Source organism: Manis javanica, chromosome 1 (genome assembly GCF_040802235.1).
Source record: "Manis javanica isolate MJ-LG chromosome 1, MJ_LKY, whole genome shotgun sequence".
Classification (NCBI taxonomy): Eukaryota; Metazoa; Chordata; class Mammalia; order Pholidota; family Manidae; genus Manis; species Manis javanica.
The window spans coordinates 171,573,384-171,598,715 of record NC_133156.1 but is presented as its reverse complement, the minus strand read 5'-3'; the positions used below and the strand labels follow the sequence as shown (position 1 = coordinate 171,598,715).

The 25,332-nt window shown below is 37.8% G+C and overlaps 1 long non-coding RNA gene across 1 annotated transcript in view; it reads right to left on the bottom strand.

The window, feature by feature from the left end:
- Positions 1 to 23,460, bottom strand: part of LOC108396494 (uncharacterized) — a 52,217-nt gene extending 28,757 nt beyond the window's left edge. Inside the window, exon 1 of the long non-coding RNA XR_012131625.1 lies at positions 23,303 to 23,460. This is a non-coding gene — a long non-coding RNA (uncharacterized lncRNA). The remainder of the gene's footprint in view (positions 1 to 23,302) is intronic.
- Between the last annotated feature and the right edge of the window lie 1,872 nt (positions 23,461 to 25,332).

The window sequence follows — 25,332 nt, the reverse complement described above, 5'->3', positions numbered from 1 at the left end:
GCATCCTTTCTTCTAAAAAGATGCAATATCTTCTTTTATCTCTTGCAGGATATTGATCATAGGATATTTTAAGTCTCCCCATCTGTTTCTCATTTATTTTTTTGTGTATCTGTGTTTCATGTTGGAGGATTTCTTAACATGTCAGTCACCTTTGACTCTCCGATCATACTTAGAAGGCTGATTAGACATTGTGTGCATATGGGAAATTCTTACCATCTTTTAGGCTTCACTGTAAGGATATCAGGAAAGGAACTGAATGTTGATCATTTTACCCATAATTGCCAGTTTCTCCAGTGGAAGTCTCCTGTCTTCAGCCTGGGGCATTTTACCTGTCCCCCAGACTCCTGAGAGCAGATGGAGGGGGTGGCTGAAGTTCTCAGCTCTTACCATGCAGCCTTTCATTTGACCAGCCCCCATTTCCATTCCCACATCTCACCCTCAACCTCATTTGTGCCCAGTGGGCCAGGAATTGCAGCCCTGGGTGTGAACTGTCCACAGAATATCCCCCTTTGTGGGAGAGAGGCAGTCATTTGTGTAGGAGGAGATCTGTCAAACAAACCCCCGTTTTTGCCACTTTACCCAGGGTCGCCTTCTGTGGCACTGGGAGCCTCCCATTTCTGAGTCTTTTCTGAACCTAGAATGCAATTACCTTGCATTTTGTTGCTGTTCTCTGCTGTCAGTTCCCTTCTTTTCCTAATGTAAGTTTTCTGTCTTCCAATATCATATTGACACCTCCCATATGTTATTATTCTTCTCTTCCATTCTTTTTAATCTTGTGAATATATGAATTTTAAAATTGCTGTCATTTTCTATGTTTAGTCAGAAATCCAGTTTTAGTGATTTAATCTTTTTTCCTAACCCAGCACTCTAAAGAGCATAATTCTAGCAGTCAAGTAGCACAGTGGGTAGATTTTCTAAATAAAATGAGGAGGTCATAGCCGAATGAGTAGAGGGGAGGGGGCAAATGTGTGTGGTTGACATAGCCTCCACATTAAGTTTGCATACTGAGGAGTCCTGCCCCAAGCTAAAAACCTATATGGGATTTTTTTCTGGCCCGCAATAGACAATTACAAAGCTTTTACCTGGCAGGCCACACAGGGAAGAGCTGGTCTCCACACTTCAGACTTGGCACACAGCCAATGCATTACAGCCTCTAAGGCTGCTCTGGCCACCATAACCATATGCATTCCTAGCCTACGGGTCTCCATTCAAAGCTTCTGTGTCTGGTGGTAAGTAAACACCTTCTACAGTTGCCTCTGCTAAGACCTTCTTGAGCTGGGGAGGGGGAGAAGAATTAAAAGATACTTTCCTCTCTCTCACCCCATACTCAGCACTTTTCCACTCCTAGTTCTTTCCCCCTGCCCTCCCCCTAGCCCCAGAGACCATAAAACTGCAGAAATCTTTAGCTGGGGGCTTCGTCAACAGTGAGACAACCCCAGCCCCACACCCACCGCGTTGTTCCACAAGGGAAGTAGAGCAGGGGAGAGTCAGCAGTTCCTATGGTCTAGCTTCTTGCTTGCACTGTTATAATAAGTGATAAAGCTCCGACTGTCACTTCGTTTTGGCCTGTGGCTTTCCTTGGTTACCCTGACATCTGACTGTCAGCTCTCTCCAGCTCGGCAGAGCTCCTCACACACATCCCTCCTTCCCCAGATTGTCCAGGCTTAAATCCTGGCCCAACCAGCTCAGACATCAACACAAAGCACAGAGCTCTGTAGCTTTGTGAAAACTACTTAAATTTTTTGAGCTTCAGATTTCTCATCTTCAGAGAGTAGTGATAACACGCACGCCTTTCAAAAACCTTTGGGAGCATTCAGTGAGCAAGCTCACGTAAGGATCTTAGAAGTTCCACTTGCATAGTAAACACTGAGTCAATATTAATGAGAATATTGAAGATGACAGCAATAATGTAGATTGTTCAACATCAGATCCCTTTAAAACCTAAACATTTTTCTCCATAGAGAAGTTGAAGTCAAGTGTCTAATTCATTTTCTCTTACTAAAAATTGAACACTACTGTTTCATTAATGATGAACAGGGAGTTCCAGAAGAATAAATAATTTGAGCCTTGGGTCCTCAGTTGAAGTTTTATTTGAATTCTAGTGAAAAGATGCATCGGTTCAGACTATAAACCAGGCCCCCAACCCTAAGCAGCACCTAGGGATTCATCTTAGGCCAGCATTTTGGCCTCAGCGTTCCATTTATAGGTAATCTATGAAATGTTTTCCAGTTTCCTTGTTTGCATTATGGATTTTTATGAAGGCTTACGCTGTTCCAAAATATGCTCTAGATTTTCCTCCTCTATGCCCATAACCATATATTTTATAATTCTAGCTCCACACCTCCCTGTCAAGAGAGTAGGATAAAAATATTTGAAAGATCCCAGCAGCTAGAAATCATTCCTTCTTCTGGCTTTCCCATATTGTGGGCCATACATAACACATTGGCCCAATTACCAGGACTTTTTCAAAATGGATTCCTACCAATACATGACCGTGAATAGATGCAAATATTGCCGAGATGCATCTGGTGTGCAGGCATTGTCACTAATTCAGTAAAAACAGGAAAGGCATATGGTCTTTGCAACTGTGCAGGGAAGCAGAAAAGACAGTTACAGAGATTTGAGTATGTTGCAGCTCTTTTTGGTTTAGAGATAGCAAAATTTTCTTCATTCATTCATTGATTCATTCACCTACTTGTCCATTTATGCAATAGTCATTGTATGTTTTTTGTATATAAGGTAGATCTGGACCATATTACCATATAATACCTCTGAAGAAGAAATGGTCAACTTATCTCTAGGGGGAATACTTTCATCTGTACTGATCACCAGTCCCCTTCTAGAATGTAGTCCATTTCATATGAAAGGTTTTACTTCGTCTTTGTTTATTTCATTTAATTGATTCCTTCTTTGGGAAATCACATAGTTATTTTGGCCATTGTGAGAACATAACCTCAAATAAATTTATATGGGAATAGAAAACTATCAGTAGTAAAACAAGACAATTATTTGCCACATTCTTTTAGTACCTTCTACTTGTGAAAGCTCTGTGGGGATATTTACCAAATTATCAGAGTACCCACAAGAAGATAATAAACACCACAAGAATCAGGATGCAGTGTACAAGAGGGAGTTTTGTCCATACATAAGTTTAGGGAAATCAGAAAATCATACAATAAATGAATAATAATATTAACCTAAATTTTTGTTTATTTCATGTTCTATAGCATGTGACCACTGAAGATGAAGATGATTAGTCTTAGGATGCACTAATGACAATATTGGGTCTAATAACATAGACTCATTTGGTAAAGAATGACCTGAATTATGAGTGTCTAGAATTAGTCACCTAGTGAACAATTCAAAGAATGATAAGGATATAGCTAGTGAAAATTAACAGAAGTGTAAGAAAGTACATGAGTATTTTTCAATTATAAAATGAATTATTTTATTCCTATGTGCAGTAAAGCATTTCTTGGCAAAACAGATAAAGACTGAGCTACAAACAGGAGCTAAATTTTACATAGTCTATAAAGAACAATAGGAAAATAAAAACTAATAATGGGATGTAGACAGAGTATAGGTTACAGTTAGGTTTTATAAAATAAGAAAAATTCCTGTGTTTCTTCAGTTGCAAATGGTATGATTCAATTTTAGGAACATTAAAGAAAAGTATGCTCTAAAATAACAACTGATGTAAATCCTATGTCTAGTATTGGTGGATCAGTTGGGAATTACAAAGATGGTCACAGTTTCTCATTCTATTTAAAAGGTTTTGGCTAATGTACTTGGATGAGAAATTGAAACCCAAATACCATGTGTGGCTCCAGATGGGCTTTATGAGCTAACTGTCTTAGCCTTTGGACTGAAGAATTCACATCTCTTTCTAAAGATGGGTTAAGGTCACTCAATACTGACAACATACAGGTACACAGCCAGATTGTTTCAAATGAGCATCTGGAACCTCTTGTCTTGGAATTAACATTAACCATAAAGCTGGTCTTATGCTTAAGCTAATTACATGGCAATGTGGACATTCATTCACAGGTGTGTTATTTGTGACACCAAGTGGGAAATGGGACTATAAACATTTATAGAATAAGATTAACAGAGACTTGTAAAATCTTGAAACGAAGAAGCAAATGAGAAAAAAATTGATTCAACAACACTTGTTAAGCTCCTAATCTGTGTCAGAAACAGTGCTAGCAGGTTAATATAGTCAGTTTGCTCACATTTGGTCCCTCATGGGATTTCCAACTTAATGAAAAACTTGTAAAGGGAATATCTCCCTTCTTACAGCAGGTAGACTTAGAAAGGTATGTTACTTTTTCAGGTTGTCTATGATGTGCATGGTCACAGGCGTGTTACCTTGCTCTGTCCATTACATCCGTGTTCTCAAACCCTACCCCACCACCCAGTAGCAAACTGCTGCTTGCTTTTCCCTGCAGTGTCGGTTGCCTGGAACAAATGCCTGTTATCTGCTAAGCACCTCTAAATTCCTGACAATTTCCCCTAGTACAGTGGTAACATTTATCATCCAGGAGCTACTCTTCATCATTTCATAAAAGCCTAACATGGTATGAGTTGTCATTAAACAGCACACTGCCTCTAAGACAGTCCATGACAGGAGCTGCTCTTTCCACAAATGAACCAGTAAAAGCCAGTCCAAACAAAATAGCTCATCCAAACAAATAGATTATCTGTACCCGATCCTTCCTGTGATACATTATAACACACACTGTTTTCTTTTTTTTTTTTTCTGTAATGTCAGACTCATTCTGGATTTCTCCATAGTTATGCCCTTAGTACAAAAAACTCTAAATACTACAGATTTTATCTCCTTGATATTTGCCCTCCTCTTAATTTCCACAGCAGTTGCTTTCTGTTATAACCCTCTCTTACTTCTGGCAAAATACATGCCTAGGTATGTTAAGTCAAGCTTCACATAGCATTTTCCTAAGGCCAAAGTCTAAATGCATTTGCATGGAACCTAGTATGTGCACAATAAATAATAACTGAGTAATAATTTTATTTTGACTTTTAAATTTGTATACATTTCATCACACACATTTTTGCCTGTTTTCCTAATCACAGACCCAGCCATCAACATCAGGTTCAGCTCTTCTTGGTTCCGTGTGTCGTATTTCACCACGGAACAGTAAAATGAGCTTAAGCCTCACCAGGATGAGATCAGAAGGAATCATATTCTCTATTCAGGTGATATCAAATGCAAAACCATTTCCAACTTGGAGTTCCTCAAAAAATAATGAAGAGAACATAGAAGATAAAACTTTTAAATATTCGGTTAACTAGCAATAATTATGAAATAAGTTTTGAAATCTGTTAATTTATTGCTTAGTGTCTCAAATTTTCTTTTCTATTCTTCAAGCTTGAGGACAGAGATTCAGCTCCCCTCCTCTTTGCTGACTCCACAGCACTGGCCCATGACAGCATGAGTGCCCAAGGAAAGTGTATTCATTCAGTTATCAGTAGATATTGTTGATCCTGCTCCAGGGTTAGGCGATTCTCATATCTACATCCTTGAAGAAGCTGATTCAATTTTACCAATTCCACGTGCCACACACATATTTATCAGCACTTTGCTTGTCTGAACATTGGGGCCAGATAAGTAAATGGAACTGGTTTAGTACGTGATCCCCCATGACCAAGAAAGAACATGACTTCAAAAGCACATCCTTCTCCCATTCTCTTCTGCAAATTCTGTGCCCTTCCAGGGTTCCTCTCCCCAGGAAGCAGCTGTCACTCCCCACAATTCTTTTGTTTTCAGAATTACTTGAAGAACGGTACTGTAACTGTGGAATGAGACCTCTGCATTGCACCTGGGAGTTCAATGAGATGTTTCTTGAAATAAACAAAGGTAATTTCAGCATAAAACAAGAGAGACAGTAGATAGATGCTGCACATAAGAAAATGGCAGGGAAGACTCTGAGAACTGAAACCTTACCAAAGAGAGAGAAGGGGAGAGGGAGAAGAAAATATTGCATACTGAATGGACAAGGACTGTAAGTGTTCACAATGAAACAGAAATGTCCAAGTGGCCGTGGTGGTACTACCTGGGGACCTGCGGCCACAGAAAGTGAAAAGATGAGAAAAGCAATGAATCCATGAGTTTTAATAACTTGAGCCCTGCTACCCAGAGCACACCAACATTTCCCCTGGCAGTTGGCAACAATTGTGTGAAGTTCTTAATATTCACCATGAGTAGATATGATTCTGTAAGGGGAAAAAAAACCTCAATATAAAAATAGGCAAAGGTCATGAGCAGACAACTCATCTTCCAAGGCAGGAGGACAACTAAAAAACACATGAAAAATATATATTTAAGGTAGCAGAAATCAAAGAAATACAATTAAACTGATACACCATTTTTCATTCATGGCATCATTTTGAAAACAGAAAACCAATTGCCGCATTCTTGGTTCCTCTTTCAAAGCCAAATAGTGGATGTTTTTAGAAATCAAAATCTACTCTCAATGAAAGGTAACTCCTTAACATTAAGACTTTTGGATGAATTTGCCCCAGTGTGTCTGGAAGAAATTCTAGATGACATATTCATTTCTGGAGGAATGTACCTTTAAATGCTTTCTCTAATTTCATCTTAATAACCCCAGCTTTCAGCTCCCTACCTTGGCCCCAGGGCCCTATCCCACCCCTTCTGCCCTTTTGTTAGCTCCATCTTTGGTGACATGGGAAATTGGGATGTGGGATCGCATTTTTAGCCTTCTTAGTCGAATTCTGCCTCTACCACGTCCTTCCTAACTATCCCCCAAGCAGCAGAATGTCTAATTCTTTACACCACAACCCACAGACTTGTAGGTCAAAGTAACTGTTTCTTAAAGGCACATTCTCTTTGGTTCTTTTCCTTTTAAAACCAATGTGCTCATGACAGTAAATAAGTCTTATGTAGTGCTTACTCTATACTCTGTGGGCACTGTTCTAAAGGGCACACATGTAACAACCTGATTAATTAGCACAAAAGCTTTGTATGGTGATACTCTTCTCATCCCGTTTTAGAGACTAGTAATACAAGTCATAAAGAGGATAAGGAACTTGGTCAGCCTCATCCCGTTCCAAGACCAGGTGTGCTTGCTCAGAGCCTCATGTTCTTAAGCACTGGAACTCATGTGCCTGTTGACAATCAGGGCTCACAATAAGGAGGGCCTTGTAAAGACTATTAATTGGCTCTATTTACAACCTCATCCTGGAATTAGGATGAAGGTGGCTTATTAATAAAAGGTGGTAAATAGAATTGAGAGTAGAATATTTTGAATAAATGCATTCTCAATCTCTTTGTTCTTTTTTCCTTTATGCACTTAATTCCCCAAGCTTGATGAGATGGAATAAGAGTGATTGATAGAGCACCATCCAGACATTCTAAAGGTCCTACCCGAAGTTCCATCAAAATGTCACCAAAATTTCACCATTATTCTTACCAAGGCCTTCAATAAAATCATGTAACCTATTATAAAATCCATACCTGACCACATCTCCACCTAGCTGGAAATTCCTAGAGTGGGTTCCATAGCCAGGGTAGGGACCTTTCCCTGTTTCTTGATCCTTGGGCTTAATGAGTTATGATATAGTTAACGACTCCAGTTCCAGGAGTCGTTAACTATATCATAGTTCTAATTGGAACTCCAGTTCCAATTAGAGGTGGCAGAAGGCAAGGTGTATTTATATAAGAATTTAGAAGTGGAGAAAGCACCAGAGCTAAAGAAGGTTGGGGGCAGAGGCATCTCTTCATCATTTTCCTGAGGTCTGGTCCAGGAAAAGTCCTTTAATACTTGATGACACCAAGCAAATCCAATATTTTAAAATATGTAACACATTGTAACTGACTTATGACATCATGTCTGAAACACAGAATTGCATCTGGCCAGGCTACAACCCAAATCATCTAAGTGATGATGTCTTTATGGTCTTGCATATTTTTCAAACAAGACATTCAATTAGTGCTCATTATGATGGAAGAGATATCTTGGCAACTTATCCTTCCTTCCTTTGCTGACTCTAAGCAGTCACAGGGACTTCTGGAAATCTTCTCTCCACAAAGTCATGCAAGACCTGTTTGTTACTGAGCTATTGCAGCCATGCTGGATAAATCTAGGGGAAGAGAAGAGTCTGTTCCCAAAAATTACAAGTTACAGATAATCCTGTCACATGGCTGTGGCCAACACATCTTTCAGGTCTTGGGAGAACAGAAAGAACAGTGGATAACTGGTCAATAACAGCCATAAAGGGGTGATTTCCTCCCATAGCACATAACTTCCTGTTAGTACAGGGTTTTGGAACAAAGCAATCATAAAGATAGCTCTTATATACTTGTGATCTACACAGTGCCAGGCAATGTGCTATATGCTTAGCATATCTATTGGTGTGAAAGATAGTGAAGCTGACCCCACACTTTTTCAAATGCTTACTAGGGAAGAAAGAAAAAGGAAAGGAAACTGAACTTGTTACAGGGAAATCTGAATTGCCATGAAATGCTCCTCGTGGATGGTACTGAAAATGAAGAATTTCAGGAAAATTAAGTTAAAATGAATTTCAAGAAATAGACTCAGGGCTTGCTGGGTATGATTGTTTTATGAGAGCCAATGGTCCACACAGTATCTCTTAGAGCTTCCTGCTAGGCAGAGAGATATTTCCATTGTCATTGTTGGGAAGGTTAGTCCAGGGGTAGGAAATGGTGATAGGGGACAAAGATTAGAAAATGGAGGTGCTCCACCAGTTAGCCTGGGATATTTTGGATCATCTTGGTGACACCTCTGTCCCTACTTGCTTTTGCTTCAAACTATCCTCATTTGTGAGTCTGTATGGCTGCCCCTGGCTCCTGGAACTGGAGTCCCTGCAGTTATGTGCCCCTAAAGCAGCCACTGTCAATGACTGACTACTATCGGAGTATGATAGCCCAGGTCCTTCATCAGGTTGACACCAGTTCTGAGGTAGAATTTGCACATTAATTAGACATTGGTAGGTCTTTGTGGCCCAGGCCAAGGTTGGGATGTTGCCTGTAAGTACATCCTTGCTTGACTTCTTCCCTTCATTTTCTTTCCCTGCACAAGTTCCTCTTGGGAATAATTCTTTAACAGGTCGCTGGCACATGAATCCTCATCTCAAGGTCCTGTTTCAGAGAACATGGACTAAATCAAATGGTGTGATGAATAAATGTCTCCCAGTTTTCTTTGAAATAATGGACTTAATTTTTCTCATGTTCTAAGATATGAAATCATATATTGTGTTTCCAAAATGTGTGTGGAGGGGTAACCTTGATGTTAGGTAGGAAAAGGTAAAATTTGTCCTTGATCCCATGGGGAGGCCTGAAAGGAAGGGAGACAACCCAGAAAGACCATGCAAATCTATCTTGACCTATATAGGAATTTAAGGTACTCTGGGGCATTTACTTTCCAGCTTATCAACTCTCAAGAAAATCTTGTCAAAATTTCTTCTAAGTTCATTAAAAACCTCATAGCAGTAACAGTGTCCTTCAGTCAAAGACCACCAGGAATATACTTGTAGTTAAATAAGTTTATTACTCATTGCAGTGGGGAAAACACATACCATGGGAAATCATGGAGTATCTCAGCAAGAGGGTGTTTGAACCTACTTTAAAATTTGAGATTTCACTGGGTGACCTGGGGTAGGGTCCAAGAAAGTGGGGGCTAACTCTATTTTGGATGTTGTCAGAAAGCAGGAGGTAATTCTGTGGTGGGATATCTAATACATCTTATTACTACAAAGATAAGCCTATTGTTGGCAAAGAAGTTAACAATCATATATTTTGGCCAACACAGAGGTGTTTTACATTTTGTGAGTAGCACAGTGACCTTGTTTTTGACCTATCATAGACAAAATTATGAAGTGGCCTTGTTTTGTCTTACCTCATCATGGTTTCCGAGATACCTTGTCTGAGGTTGGTATTGTGTGAGATTGTCTATGTTTAACAAGAAAATAATTGGGCTTTGTTGCAAGTTCCAGGCCAGTTTTCAAATATCAAGGGCTGCTCTTTTTTATTTTTATTACATTATTATTTTTTGTTACTCTGGGTATTCTTATTACTCCTAAAATAAAGGTGAATTTCCTAACTAGACTGAAACCTCTCTGTGGATAACCTTCTACGACCTCCTCCTCTGGGACCCAAAACCACATTTAAGCTCACTCACTCCACTCTAGCCACATGGAGAATTTTCTCAGTCTCATATACACCATGTTTCCTTCACCCCAGGGTCTTAGCATGTGCTATTCTAATTCAACCTTCACATCTTATTTCTACAGGGAAGAAATTATTTTCTGTTGGGAAGGAAGAAATTTCTCTCTGCTTCTACCGTTTCTTTAGCTGTTTCAATTCAAAGTAATCAATATGCCAAAGTGGCACATTTTGGAGCAGCCCGCCCTTGGTACCTACATATCATATGTTAAGACTTTCTGTAGTGCTTGGCTCAGACTATTCAGTAAGAATCTGTTGAATAAATAAATGAATGAATGAATTCAGATCTGTGTGACTAAGATTACATTCTACCAAGTATACAATGCTGTCTCTTATTGCCTGGTAAGGCCCCATTAAAGGTGTGTGGGAAGTTGTCTCCATATTCTTCCTCCTAGAGTTTTCTAGACCTTGGGAGGGAACCAGGGCTCAATCCAGTCTCCAAGCCAACTGATCACAAGAGCAAAGGAAATCCAAGGAAAGGAACATTCATGAGAAAAATAATGAAGATAGTGAAAAAGAAATTACATTCATTATTATAGAAATGATTACATGAAACATCTTTAATGGTAAAAGGGAGATAAGAGAAAACTTTAAATAAGAGAGGACTCACAATTATCTTCCAACAGTGGAGAAGAAAATACATGTTCCTGGAAGAACAGTGAATATTTAAATTTATTCTTTTTTCTTTGAATGTAAAAATTTTTATTCTTTTTTTTCAAGTAGATTACATGGGAACTTATTAGCATGAATTTATAAGTAACATGCTTTAAGGAAAAAAGAATTGCCAAGAGCACTATTGTGGGGTAAATGGCAGAATTTCCAGAATCTCCCACCTGGCCATAATCCATTTACATATCAATAGGTGTTTACTGCTGCAGAGCCTCCTATAGATCTGGGGCAAGGGATGGAGAGAAAACAGCCATTCTCTCCTCCCCTCCATTCCTGGTATGTAATTGGTCTGGTATCTGCCAGTCACAAGGACCCACCTATGGAGTTCCTGCCAGAAGGGGCAGGTGGCAGAAGCAGAGCGGGAGCTGTGGCCAGAGAAGACAGACAGTGCCGAGCCTGGCTAGTGACTGTAAGGAATAAAATCCTTTTCCTCAACCAGTCATTTTCACAGAGGACTCACCCCACACCAGGAACACCCTTCCCCCCAGAACTACTATACTGGTAATTGTTTTTCAGAAAATTTACTTAAAATCCCAGAAGCAGCAGTATCTCACTGTAAAATTAATAGTATTCAATATTTATATTTAATACATGGCCATTTCTAAGGTAATAAGTTAAAAAATCATATTTTCTTATTACTTTAATCTGAATGTAAACTATTTTATTAGCAGAAATGTTGAATATGTTCATTTTTTTTAAATAGCAAGTTTTCTCATTGTCATTTTTAGTTCTCTTCATGAGGATATTAACATTATGTCAGCCAAGTTTGCTACAAATATTAATCACCTTATAGTAAATCTTTCAGTATGTATAATAAATCTTTAAATTTTTGCAAGATTTTTCCATGCAGTTCATATTTTTTGTACTGTCAAATCTGTGGATCTTCCATTTCTTTGTTGCTTATTGAGTCAGTCCTCGATTATTTTATAATTTAGTCATCTACATTTCTTTTATATTACATATAGCATTAAAATTTAATGAAAAAAAAGTCTTAACCCTTTAATATACCTGGCCTGTATTTTGGTTAATTGTGTTACAGTGAGAACCCAATGCTCTTATTCCAAAATAATTTGTTGACTACACTTTCACTTCCCTGTGAGGTTTCTGAAACCCTATTAGGTTCTTCTATAAATTGTGCCTCCCTCTTACTCCTCCCCAAATCTCCATCCTACCCAAACATCCTACCAAACGCACTCTTTATCTTAAAGTGTGTTTAGTTAATCCACAGGGCATTCTCCAGGCCTTTTTTTTCCCCCTTTTTAATCTTTTTCCTTCATACAGATTGGATGCATTCACTGAGTAGTGTCTTTCTGGGTAATGTATGATTGGTTTTTGTTAATGGATTTTTCTCTTTTATTATATAACTTCTAAGAGAAAGCTATTGTTTCATTTTATATGTAACAGTTTTACTGATAATCCCTTGGTAAGTTTAATGGTTTTTAGTTGATTTTCTTGGGGTTTCTAGGTATATAATATCTGTCAATGTTCTTGCCACAATAAAATACAAATTTTGAAAGGTAAATTTAACTTAAACTTTCTAATGATTACAACTCTTATTTTTTTGTCATATCATACTACGTTGGCCAGAATGTCTAGCATCGGTTTAAAGTATTAAAAGTCATGGGGAACTTACTTTATTTGTGAATTTAATATTACAACTATATCTAGCATTTTCACTATTCATAATGAAGCTTTAAAACCTTGATGTGAAAAATAAAAGAATGAACCCTGAAGAGGAGCAGAAATGTTTTAGCATTCTCCACATCCCCTGCTCTAGTCATTGTTAGACACTTGATTGTTTTGTTAAAAGAAAACACATTTGATAACCAGGCACTCTGCATTTGCACTCTGCTTTGTTTTGTTAATCTGCTTTACTGGTAACCATGCTTTAGTTTGTCTAAGAATTACTGTTCTGGCCTGGAAAGTCTTATATAGACAATTTAAGAGCTATTCAGAATTAATTGTTACTATGATGATTTGTGCTTTTTATACTGACTTTAGAACATAATGCTTTTTAAACACAAAAAAGCATCTCAAAGCTTATGCTCTTTCATAGCACTTCACACTCACTGTTTTACATTTATATTTCCTATTACTAAATGATGATTTACTCTCTTTCAGACTCTAAGTTTTATTAGGGAAAGATTCATTCTTCTTCTCATCCTTTTTTATGCCTATATTAATGTTTTATTGTATTGTTGCTGTAAAAAATTACCACACACTTAGTGGCATAAAACACCACAGATCTTTATCTTACAACTCTGTAGGTCAGGAGTGTTATATGAGCCATACTGGGCTAGAATCAGGGGGCAAGAAGGGCCGCAATCCTTTCTGGAGGCTTTAGGGGAGAATTGGCTTCATTGTCTTTTCCAGCTTCTAGACCCTCACAACAGTCCTTGGCTTTTGGCCTCCTTCCTCCCTTTTCTAAAGCCAGCAAGGGTGGGTTTGAGTCACTCTGACCTCTTGTGCCTCACTGACCTACTTTTAAGGACCCTTGTGATTAGACTGAACCTACACAATTAAACCAGGTTAATCTCACTATTTTAAAATCAGTTGGTTATCAACCTTAATTTCTCTTTGTGATGTAAATTAACATATTCATAGGTTCCAGGGACAAGAGCATGGACATTTGGGGCAGGGAGGGGTATTATTACACTTGTCACAATACCCATATTGCCTAGCTTAATTTTTACTCAAAAATTTGTTGTATAAATGAACAAATGAGTGAAAGCTAGAGTTGTTACATTCTTTAAGTGATCTGGAAATGGCCATTTTTCTAATTTTCTAAAAGCTTTTAACAATAATGGCTGTTGAAGTTTTACTTTTAATACATTTTAAGTATCCTACCATGTTATCTTTTTTTTTCCCCTATGAAGACTAATAATGAGCTATTTTAGACTGGCTATTAGCCATCATGTATTCTCACTTAGTCATGGTCTGGTAACTCCGGTTGGTCCTATCTTAAGACATTTGAACACTTATGAGACACAAGCTATGCTAGACTTAGTATCAGAGGTATTCACTTAACATAAAACTCTAACAGCTAAGGTATAATCAGTGTTTATTATTGGCCTCATACTGAGATAAATTGTAAATTTTTACTAACTGTTCTCTACCTATCCTATGATGTTCATTTTATGAAAAACTTCATAATAAATCCTCACAACTCTAGTAAGATCCATTTTTGTACTCATTTTGTAGATAGATACAAAAAATCAGAGATGCAATTTTGTCTATTTTTATACCCCTGATATTGGCAGATGCAAACCATCACCTTTGTTCCTTTGGGGATCGAATTCTATGCTATTAACCACAATGTTCCATCAATTGAAGTATTTCATGCCATGTTCTTTTTCTAGAATAGGCTATGCAGCCTCATTTCTTAGAAAATTTGAGAGAGTGAACCTTTAAAGCTGGATTTATGTCTTTCTGGAACAAAATTCTATTATAGCATTTTCAACAATTTTTGTTTTTTCCTGGGTCAACCTGATCTCTCCTCATAGCCTCCTGTTCCTTATGGGTTCATTTAATCATTCAACAAATTTTATCAGTTACTTTTTGCCAAGAAATCTGCTGGATGCTATTTTGTCACTGTATTTATGGAGTTATGTCCTATGATGGAAGCCAGAGAATAAAATTTAAAAAACAACTAAGTACATAACTAAAAAATTATAATTAGTTCTGTGAAGGAAATGAATTAATTTCGGAAAGTAACAATAAAAGGGCGCCTCATTTATGTAGAGGTCAGGAAAGTCCCTCTCATTCCCTGTCCCTTGAGAAGGTGACTTTTAAGCTCAGAATGACGGAGTGAAAAGGAACCAGTCCAGTGAAAAAGGAATCGGCTGCGCTTTCCCTCCTCTTGTGGCTGGACAATGATTGTATGAAATATTCTTTTGGTTGAGGAAATAAATAAAGCCCATCATCATATTCTCCCTCTCAGTCAGTCTGATGAAAATGCCTTTCTTTTTTGTAATCTGTTTTTTATTGCTTCCTTGTTGGTATGTCTATTCATTCATTTTAAATGAATAAAAGTTTATCTGGATCCCCTTTTTATCAAGAGATTGGATGTGTACATTCTTCTTGGTCTTGCTGTCTGCCCTTTCAGAATTGCATTATTATAAACCCCCACTTGTGATTATAGGCCTGTGAAAATGTACCAATTTAGGGACAACTTTTTTCCTACCAGTTTAAATATTTGAATGGCTTTTTACAGAACAACTATCATGTCCAACATACACCACATCATAGTGTATCCTGGAATGCCTGATTTTAAGAAGGTGTTTCACAGAATTATTTTTTCCTTTTTGTAGAGATAGTAGTAAAGAGTGATATTACGTAAATCCTTTCAGAGTCTGGATAATAAATCTGAGCCTCTTTGTCTTTTCAGTTTTTCTTTCCATTTCTTAATTCTCACTGAGTGTCTAATAAAGGCAGTCACAGTGAAGCACTTGGTACTTAGTCTGAGATGGCAGCTATTGAAACAGCCACGTCAGTCAATCCAGGATATGCATGGAAAGGTGAGCATCACTATACACAGTTCCGATACAAATAAAAAATAATAAAATACCAATATTTGTATTGTATTGGGGCACCATAAGTCAGTGAGAGGAGTAATGAAGCAGCATAATAAACATAGTACACCGTGTTCATCTCAGAAATGATTAGAAATGGCAGAACATAAATACTAGGTGTTAAAGTGTCTGTTTTGGACCAGCTGATTCTACTGCTGTCAGTGAATGAGCTCTTGGGCTTCCTAGGCATGGCAATCCCAAAATCTGGGGAATGCAAGATAGTCAAAGAGGCTAACATTGTGGAAATCATTTTAAAAAGAATTATTAGCAAGGTGCAAGTATCAAGTAAAGCAATTACATGCTATTCACATTGCCATTCCCTGAATTTTTATAACCAAACTGGAGTTATCCAAAGGGAAACTTCATTGATTTTACATGGAATGTTCAGGTGTGGCTGTGACTGAGTTATTTTTCAGAAGTAAAAGGTTCTAACTGCAAAGTCATTCATGAAACCCTAAAAATGCCAAACCCCTCATAACTGCAGTGGCATCCCCTCAAATAAATAAGTGGAAAAATACTGTACCATAATTGATTTTGCAAAGTACTGATAGGGGCCAAGGACCAGTACAGCTTATGCATACAATTTACTGGACCTCCAAAGCGTCAGTTTCCTCTTGTGTAAAAAGGGAACTGATATCTATCTCCCAGAAATGCTACAAACAGCTAAAATGCAATGATACAGGTGGAGGCTGTGCAGAAAAGTAGGTTCATTGTATATGCTCAAGAAATACTGACCTACTAATGAGTTCAAAATCTTTAGCCTGCTATTTAAGTTCCTTATATAATTTTAAAACTTCATTGGGAAAAAAGAAAAACCTCTTAAAATGAAACACAAGCAAATATTGAACTAGAGCATAGCTGAGGAATTCAGTCAGAGGATCCATTAGATAAGCGGTGAGGAAGGTTTAACCATGGATGGCATTCATAGGGATGGATGGGGTGATGCATATAAATTCCTTAAGTTCAGAAGCTTGATGCATTTTTGCTCCCCCGACAGTGGCTAACACAGTGCTATGATATTGTTAGTACTTACTTGATATGGGCTGATCAATACTAGTTTTGCTAAGCAAAATTAGAAGTCCTTGGAAATAAGGACAGTGAACCATTACTTTTTTCCCCAAATAAAAAAAAATGGGTGAAAATATTCAAAATACATCATGTCACCCAGTAGATGTTTTCTCACATAATGTAACATATACTCAACAGCTGAAAAGGAATGAATGTATTTCGTAGTCAGGATATAATAGGTGTTCAACAATATGCTACTTGCCATTTCAAAAAGCAGTATTGACTATGGGAGAGAATAAGATCCTTATGGGAATTCTCAAGCATGTGGCTTACTAAAGTCTGAATTGGAAAAACAAAGCTGTATTCATACAGGAAATAAATAACACAATTTTCCTGTCCCTGGTTTATATTACTACAGTGAGTTTTAGAAACAAATCATCTACAAACAAATGGCCTTTCATAAAGTCACAGTGTAGTTTATCAGGGAGACACAGCCAGAGAAAATACAAAGAAATCACATTTAAGGGTCCACTTTTTCTGTCTGTCTCACGCTTTTCTAAAGGTCTGAGAAACAAGTTTGCTTTGAGTTTCTTGAATCTTGTGCTTGACATACATTGCTCCCCCAAAAAGTGATTATTTTGTAGCCACTTTTTTGTTCTGAGATCCTGGAAATAGCTTCTCCCCAGCCGTGCCCCATGTGTACATTTTTACTGTTTGTGCTGCTATTTTGAACTAAGGAAATATTTCCTAAAGTTCTATACTGCATAAAACAATAGAAGACATGATGGATGTAACCACATGCCCTCGGATCAAACAAGTAGACTCTGTGGCTGGCAGAATAATGGCCCCCTAGAGAAGTCTACATCCTAACCCTTGGAACCTGTGATCAATATGTTATCTTATATGGCAAAAGGGATATTACAGATATGATTAAATTCAAGGCTCTTGAAGTAGGGAGATTATCTTGAATTATGTGGGTGAGCCCTATCTATAAGGTGAGGTTCCATACAATCTTAAAAAAGAAGAAAATCCGGCAACTTGTGACAACATGGATGAACCTTAAGGACATTATTGAAAGTGAAATAAGTCACAGAAGGAAAATATTGTATAAGTATATGAAGATTCTAAAATTGTCAGACTCCTAGAATCAGAACGTAGAATGGTAATTGCCAGGGACTGGGGTGGAGAGGAAATGAAGAGTTGCTATTCAATGAGCATAAAGTTGCATTTAACACAAAATGAGTAAGGTCTAGAGATCTGCTACATAACACTGTGTCTACAGTTAACAATACTGTATTGTATACCAAAAAAAATTAAAAATGTATTAGAAGAGTATATCTCATGTTAAGTGTTCTTACTACAATGAAAAAAATGTGGAAAGGTTGGCAGAAAGGTGGACAAGAGAGATGGCAAAATGAGAAGAAGTTCATGTTTTGGTGCTGGTTTTGTGCCAGTAATGTGGGCAGCAATGTATAGGCTTCTCCCTTAGGAAGTAAGGGAGGCCCCTGGCTGACAGCCAGCAAGGAAATGGAGACTTCACGGCTACAAATGCCTGGATCCAAATTCTGTCAACATGCAAAGGGACTAGAAACATGCCCTCCCTTTGGGCCTCCAGAGATGAAGCCCTGCCCACACAGGGAGACCTGTGTCAGACTTCAGACCTCCTGAACTACAGATAATAAATTTTTGTTAAACAAAACTAAGTAATAAACTAATAAAAATATACAGACTCAAACCTAGGTCTCTTACCCCTTACTCTATATGACCTTGGGCAAGTTACAGAACCTCTCTGGACCTCAATTTCTTCCTCAGTAAATGGTTCTAGTAAAGACGAAATATGAGACATGGTATGTACATGGTGGGCTGAACTGAGGAAGAACATTTGATATGATTTAAATATAAAAATACTGAAAGAAATAACAATGAAAATTAAATACATATGTAGCTAAATAAGAAATGTAAATTCCTACATAACAAAAATAAAAACTCCAAGTAAAAGCAGTAAAATGGGAGCTGAATCCAAAAAGCCCATGATTGTACTAGAGTCAAAAGATGAGCTTTAATGCCTAGAGGATGAGCTTCTCATGGCTTTTTAGGAACGGGTCAAAAAAGGTGCTGCATTCAAAACACCTACTGGGACAAAAGGACAACTGCCTGTCTTTGTAGTGAAGGCCAGAAAAAGAGTCCACCCACTACCCTGGGAAGAGGTGAAAAAGTTTAGTTAAGTTTACAAAGCAGCTTACAAAGGGTTGTGAGGGAGAAGGAGTCACCCAGGAAGATCAAAACACCATACCTGGGCCACACAGGGGAATAGGAGCTGCATTCACCCATCCAACTGGATACTGAGAAATTAACAGGACTGGTCTGGATCTAGTGAAAATTGGAGGTCTCATCAGAGTCGGGCTAGGAACTACCCTATAGCTGGACCTCTTGCTTTGGTCAGAAAAAGTAGTATTACCTGGAAGACAAACTCATAGAAGGTGACCTTAAAAATAAATAATCTATACAAAGAAATGACTCACACTGAGGGGGCATTAGTCTAATCAGTAATCCTCAGAAGTTTATACCTCAAGAAATATGGATAACAAAACAATCAGAAAGGAACTTTTAAATGTATATTATTGAAAATCTTTATGAAATATAGAAAGGAAATGAGAACAGCAGGAAAAGGAAGAATTAGATTTAAAAATAAACCATATTGTAAAAGTATAATTATAGCTTTGAAATATACAAAAAAACAACCCTCTATAGACGGATAGTTTAGACAATACGCCAGACAAAGTTGAAGGTGAATAAAGAATAAGAGGGTAAATAACAAGAATCACACAAATTGCAGGATAAATTGATGGCAAGTGTAAAGAGAAGTTGTGATTATACTTAAAGCTCCGAAAATATGGATAGAATGAGGCATAATTTCTGAAGAGATAATGACTGTGAATTTTCCAGGGTAGATGAGATACCTAGTAAGAAGAGCCTCTGCGAGAAGACCAAATGTCATCTTGAGTGCTTTGTTGATAAGGAAATACTGAGAATATTGTTAGAGTGCAATAACATTTATTAACACTGGAGAGGTAAATTTGGGCAGCATAAGGTTCAAGTGTTAGGTTAAAAAGGTGCTCACACATAATTAATCAAGTAAATAAAGCGTATAAAAGATTGTTTAGGGGGATCCAGTTCAAAATGGCAATGTAGGAAGATCCTGAGTCACCTCCTCCCATGGAGACAACAAATCTACAGCTATATATGGAACAATTCTCTCTGGAAAAAAACCTAAGAACCGGAAGAGTGACCCCTTCACACCGGGCAAACAACGACGGAAACCACATGAAGGTGAGCAGGAAAAGCTGAGACACAATCTTGCCGTAAGCCCAGCCCTGGGCACAGGGACCCACAGTCGGGAGGGAGCTCAAAATCAGAGCTTCTCCTTGAGGAGGGAAGGGTTCATGCCCCACATCCGGCACCCCCACTTTTAAGACTACACCTGAAAGATGACCCCTCAAAATATCTGGCTTGACCAGTGGAACCCGTGCCCGTAAGTGCAACTGGGCTGCGGTGAGCTGAGGAACGGCTCTGGCTCACAGACTCGCCAGCCCCAGGGTGCAGGACAAGCAGCCCCTGGAGGGAGCCTCACTTCCTAAGTTGAATGCATAGGTCTGAGGGTCAGCGGTCTGCTGGGTCACTCTCCAGGGCCAGAGGCTGGTGAGTGCCCCCTTCCTTACTCTCCATTTGCCTTGGGAAAGCCAGCATCTCTTTTTTCCCTTCCCATCTCTATGCTCCAGCCACCAGGCGCCATCTTGCACCTCCCCGCTTGCCTCACTAGAGCCAGTGAGCACCATCTCTTTTTGTTGCTTCTTTCCTTGTGCGGGTAAAATTGCAATATTTCCAGAATCTCTAGCCTGGCCTTAAGTGCATCTCCATATCGGTAGGTGTTTCCAAGGGGTGGAGAGAAGCAGTCCATCTCCATATCAATGGATGATTACATGGGGGAGCGAGGGCATATCTGGACGAGAGAGGTTGGGTGGGGTCCCTTTTTGCAGCCGGGTCTTGAGAGGCACAGGCAGGTAGAAGTGGATGACTGCTTGTAAGCAATAAACAAGTTTCTCCCACTTTATTTCTCCCTTCGACTGATTTCAGTTTCAAAGGTAATCTGCCCTGGGCTGGAAAATGTTTCCTTTTTACTTTCTTTTTAACTTCTTCTTTCCCCCTACCCCCCACCGCCACCCCCCACCCCACTCCCACTTGGTTGGTGGATGCCATCTCCGCATGCCCAGTGCACTGCTCTGGGCAGTGAGTGCCGCCTTTGCCCTCTCCCTCTGCTGTGCTCCACTGCACCTGTAGCTCCCCAACAGGAGCTTCTCCACAAGTCTGGTGCCCTGGTTTTCAAGTGCTTGCAGAGAAATCCCCTCGATCGCCTGGTACTGGAGGCCAGCAGAGGGAGTCTTGTGTTGGTGGATGCCCTGAGACTGTAACAACCAGACAGGCAGTTCTTGGAATGCTACCACCCTCAGAGCCCTGCACAGACAGCAGACCAAAACACCCGCAGCCTTTCTGTGAAAGAAGCCTAGTTGCTAGTCCTGTCTTCATCCTTAGGGGCAGGCTAGTGGTTTGGCAGCCCCCTAGAGGCCATGGAGGTGCCCTTGGGGAAGACAGGCCAGGGGTACCATCTTTGGCTCTCCCTCTGCCTCACTACAGCTCAACAGTACCTACCAGAACGTAGCTTCTAAACTCATCTGGAGTTCCTTGTGACTGCTACCCAGGAGACACTTCACTTCTCCTGGCTGGGGACCAGCGGGGTTGACGCTTGCTGTTTCACAGGACTGTGTATACAGACATTGGGGCAATCTATTGCTAACCTCTGCAAACTCCCACAGCATGGAGCACTCTGGCTGAGACATAGTCTGTTCTCATAAACAATGTTTTATTGACCTGAAATCATACAGACCACAAAGAGACAAGGGTGATGCAAGGAAGACACCTTTTAGTGTCATCTATACTTGTCTCAGAATCATTCCACCAACCTCAAACCTGATCATTGAATTATTTTCTCTTTCATTGTGTCAGACCATAAATTTTTAAGCATTATATTCTCTAATAAAAGGTACTTTTAAGACACAAGATCTCATAACTGCTATATTAAAGCAAGCCTTTTAACTAGGTGTTAAGATGTGATTTAGCATTTCTGTATGGACCCTTATTAAAAAAAGTAAATTTATTAAGCTTGGACAATATGACTTTTAACCAGATTGAAAATTGATTACTAAATTTTCATCAGAGGAATAGAAACCTATATAAGGTTTGTTACTGCAGGTCCACTGGATCCCAGAAGGAGAGGCACTTTGCATGCTCTGGTTACAGGGATATTTTTAAAGCAAGTGTTCTCAACCAGAAAGGAAACAAAGAATAGAATTTGGTGCAAATTTAGTTGTAACACTAAAGCAGAGTTACAAAAGCACTCAAACTAAAGTAGATAAACAATTTATCCAGATAAGAAAAATATGAACCAACCCTACATTCTTTTAACTGATTGGCATAAAGCAGCATTTAAAACTGGGTGATATAAATATGAAAACATCTAGGTCTCTTTAATCTTATCTGCTTAATTTCTTTAAGAATATTTATTAGAGCAAATTCTGAGTTGTCCAAAAGGATTTCACTAAATGCCTCATTGCATATGGATAAGTAAAAGTGAAATGCTTCATTTCTAGCTAAAGCAACTAAGAACATTGACTCTTTACCATGCAGATCACCAAGTAATAAATCTCTATCTGAAAAGAAAAGAATTCAGAATGCTCCCATTTTTAGAGAAATGCATGCTCACACACACGTATTGTACATGCTAATGAATGGTACTGTTAACTGAATTCTACAAATTTGAGCTATGGTAGGAGGTTCAGGAGCTGGATCAAGATGGAATTATGTAATTTTAAAAATTTTTATGCAAAATAATAAGATATGAAATTTAAAAAGTGTAAGGCACCAATAATCAAGTTACATCTGAGGAATAAATCTCAGTATAACCTCTGTGTCACAGACACAGAGCATTTTTTAATGAAATTAAAGGAGACCTACCAAAATGGAGGGTTATACCGTTTTACAGATTGGAAGAATCAATATTGCAAAGCTGTCAGATTTACCAAAACTAAACTAGAGATTTAATGAGATCCCAGTCAAAATCTCAAGAAGCTGTGTGTGTGTGTGTGTGTGTGTGTGTGTGTGTAGCAAAGGCCCAAAGATAGGGCAACTTGAAGAAAATGCGGAAATTTATACTGCTAGACATCAAGATTTACTCTAAATAAATACATAGTAATGAAATGAATGTGGTTATTCCCTAAGAAAAAACAAATTCCTAATTTCTTTGTTAAACATAATATAGAATCTAGAAATACCAGGAAAGAGTGGTCTTTCTGTAAATAATGTTCAGTCAATTGGTTACATATCTAGAAGAAAATAAATGCTCTTTACTCATACCAAACACAAAAATCTATTTCAGAAGGGTTAAAAATCTAAATGTAAAACAGAAACAATAATGTAGAATAAAACATAACAGAATATTATTAACATATGATAAGCAGGTGATTTTTTTGAAAAAATAAAGTACTAAAAATAATCCAGAGATGTAGCTAAATGTTAAAGGTAGATTCTAGGTTAATGATCCTTAAGCTTTTGTGAGTCTGAGATTCCTTTGAGAACTTGTAGAAAATGCAAATACTGGCCCTGAAAATGACACCCACACATACATTCTACAGCATAAACCATCCATAGATTGGTTCCTATTGAATTAGAACAGCATATGGATAATGCACCAGACAAATGTAAAACCAGTACTTACGTATCAGTCATGAGTCTAATGTACCCAATGTCTGACTGAACTGAATATAGTCTTCAGACACCAGGTGATTGTGTCACATTCTGTATTAATGATGAACAGGAAAATTCCAATTCCAACTCATACATCTTTTTCAATTTAATTAACACCTCATCCAAAGATACTGTCTGTAAAAAAGAAAGAGAAGCATCTCTGGACTAAATAAAACTTGCAAAAGGACACATACGGTATGATACTAATTCAGCAGTATTTACTTCTGCATAATATATGTCACATATATTCCCACAAAGATTGTGGAAAAGATATAAAGGATATGGTTTTAGCTTTATCTATAATGTATAAATATATATATATATGCACACACACATGTATGTAATGTGCATTTTTCAAGATAATATACTATATGTGCTTATTGATTGGATATTTAAAATTTGATCAAATATAAATTAAATAAAAGTAGCTGTATGTAATGATTAGGACTTTGTATCTCAGCAGGTAACATCTCTGTAAACAAAGCCAACTGAACTTCAAATACCCCAGTTCAGTACAAAAAATCATTTTCAGATATCACAGATGTATCAATCTGTATTCCCTTCCCCCCAATATTAGTTATATAATCCATTTCACATTTTAATATCATACCATACCATTCTATTCTATTCTTTATTATTATTGAATAACATCCCATTGTGTGGATATGCCACTTCTCTTTACCACTCATCAGTTGGTAGATATTTAGATTGTTTCCACTTTTTGGCTATTGTAAATAAGGCTGCTATGCACATTCATGTACAGGTTTTTGGATGAACACATATTTTCATCTTGTATATATACCTAGGAGTGGAATTTCTGGGTCCTATGGTAAACTCTATATTTAGCATTTTGAGGAGCTACCAAATTGTTTTTCAAAGTGGCTATACCATTTTACATTCCCATCAATGCTGTATGAGGTTTCATTTCACATATTCTTGCCATCCAAGTAATTGTGAAATAGTATCTCACCATGGTTTTAATTTGTATAATCTCCATGAAGACTAAAGATACTATGCATCTTTTCATGTTTATTGCCCATTTTCATTGTCTTTTGTGAGAGAACACTATTCAAATCGTTTACTTTTTTAAAACTAAGTAGTTTACATTCTTGGGAAGTTGTAGTAATTCTTTATATATTCTAGATATGTAGCTCTACAAATATTTTTTTCCCATTCTGTGAGTTTTTTCAATTTCTTAATGATATCTTTAAATTTGATGAAGTGTTTAAATTTGATGAAGAACAATTTATTTATTTCTCTTTTGTCTCTTGTACTCTTGCTATGAGAAACCATTGCTTAACACAATGTCATGAAGATTTGCTCCCACATATTCTTCTAGGAGTTTTGCAGTTTTAGCTGTTATATTTAGAACTGTGACCAACTTTGTATTAAATGTGTATGGTATGGTGTAGGGGTCCAAAGTCATTCTTTTGCATGAGGATATCCATTTGGCCCAGTGAATTGTCTTTGCACACTTGTTGAAAGTCATTTGACTAAAAGTGTAACCATTATGAGCATTTTTAGTATCTACTCATTCTGTCAACATCTGTCTTTTGATTGGGGTGTTTAACCCACTTACATTTAATGTAATTGCTGATAAGGCAGGATTTATATCTTTCCTTTGCTTTTTGGTTTCCTTGTGTCTTGTGCTGTTTTCTCTACTCCTTTGATACTTGCCCTTTATTTTTGTTAAATATGTATTTTATAATGCACCTCTTATTGTTTGTTTCACTATGTTTTAAGTTATTTTTGTAGTGCTTACTCTGGAAATTACAATTTGTGCCTTAATTTAAAAAATCTAGTTACTGCTAACTTAATTCAATAGTATGCGAAACTTCTCTCATTTCCTCTCCCTCTTTTGTATAAATGTGTATCTGTATACATTATAAGCCCATTAATACAGTTTTATATTTATTGTTATGCAGTCGTCTTTTAAAACAGGCTGGAGAGGAGAAGGATTATAAACAAATGTACATTTATACTGCCTTTCATAACACCTAT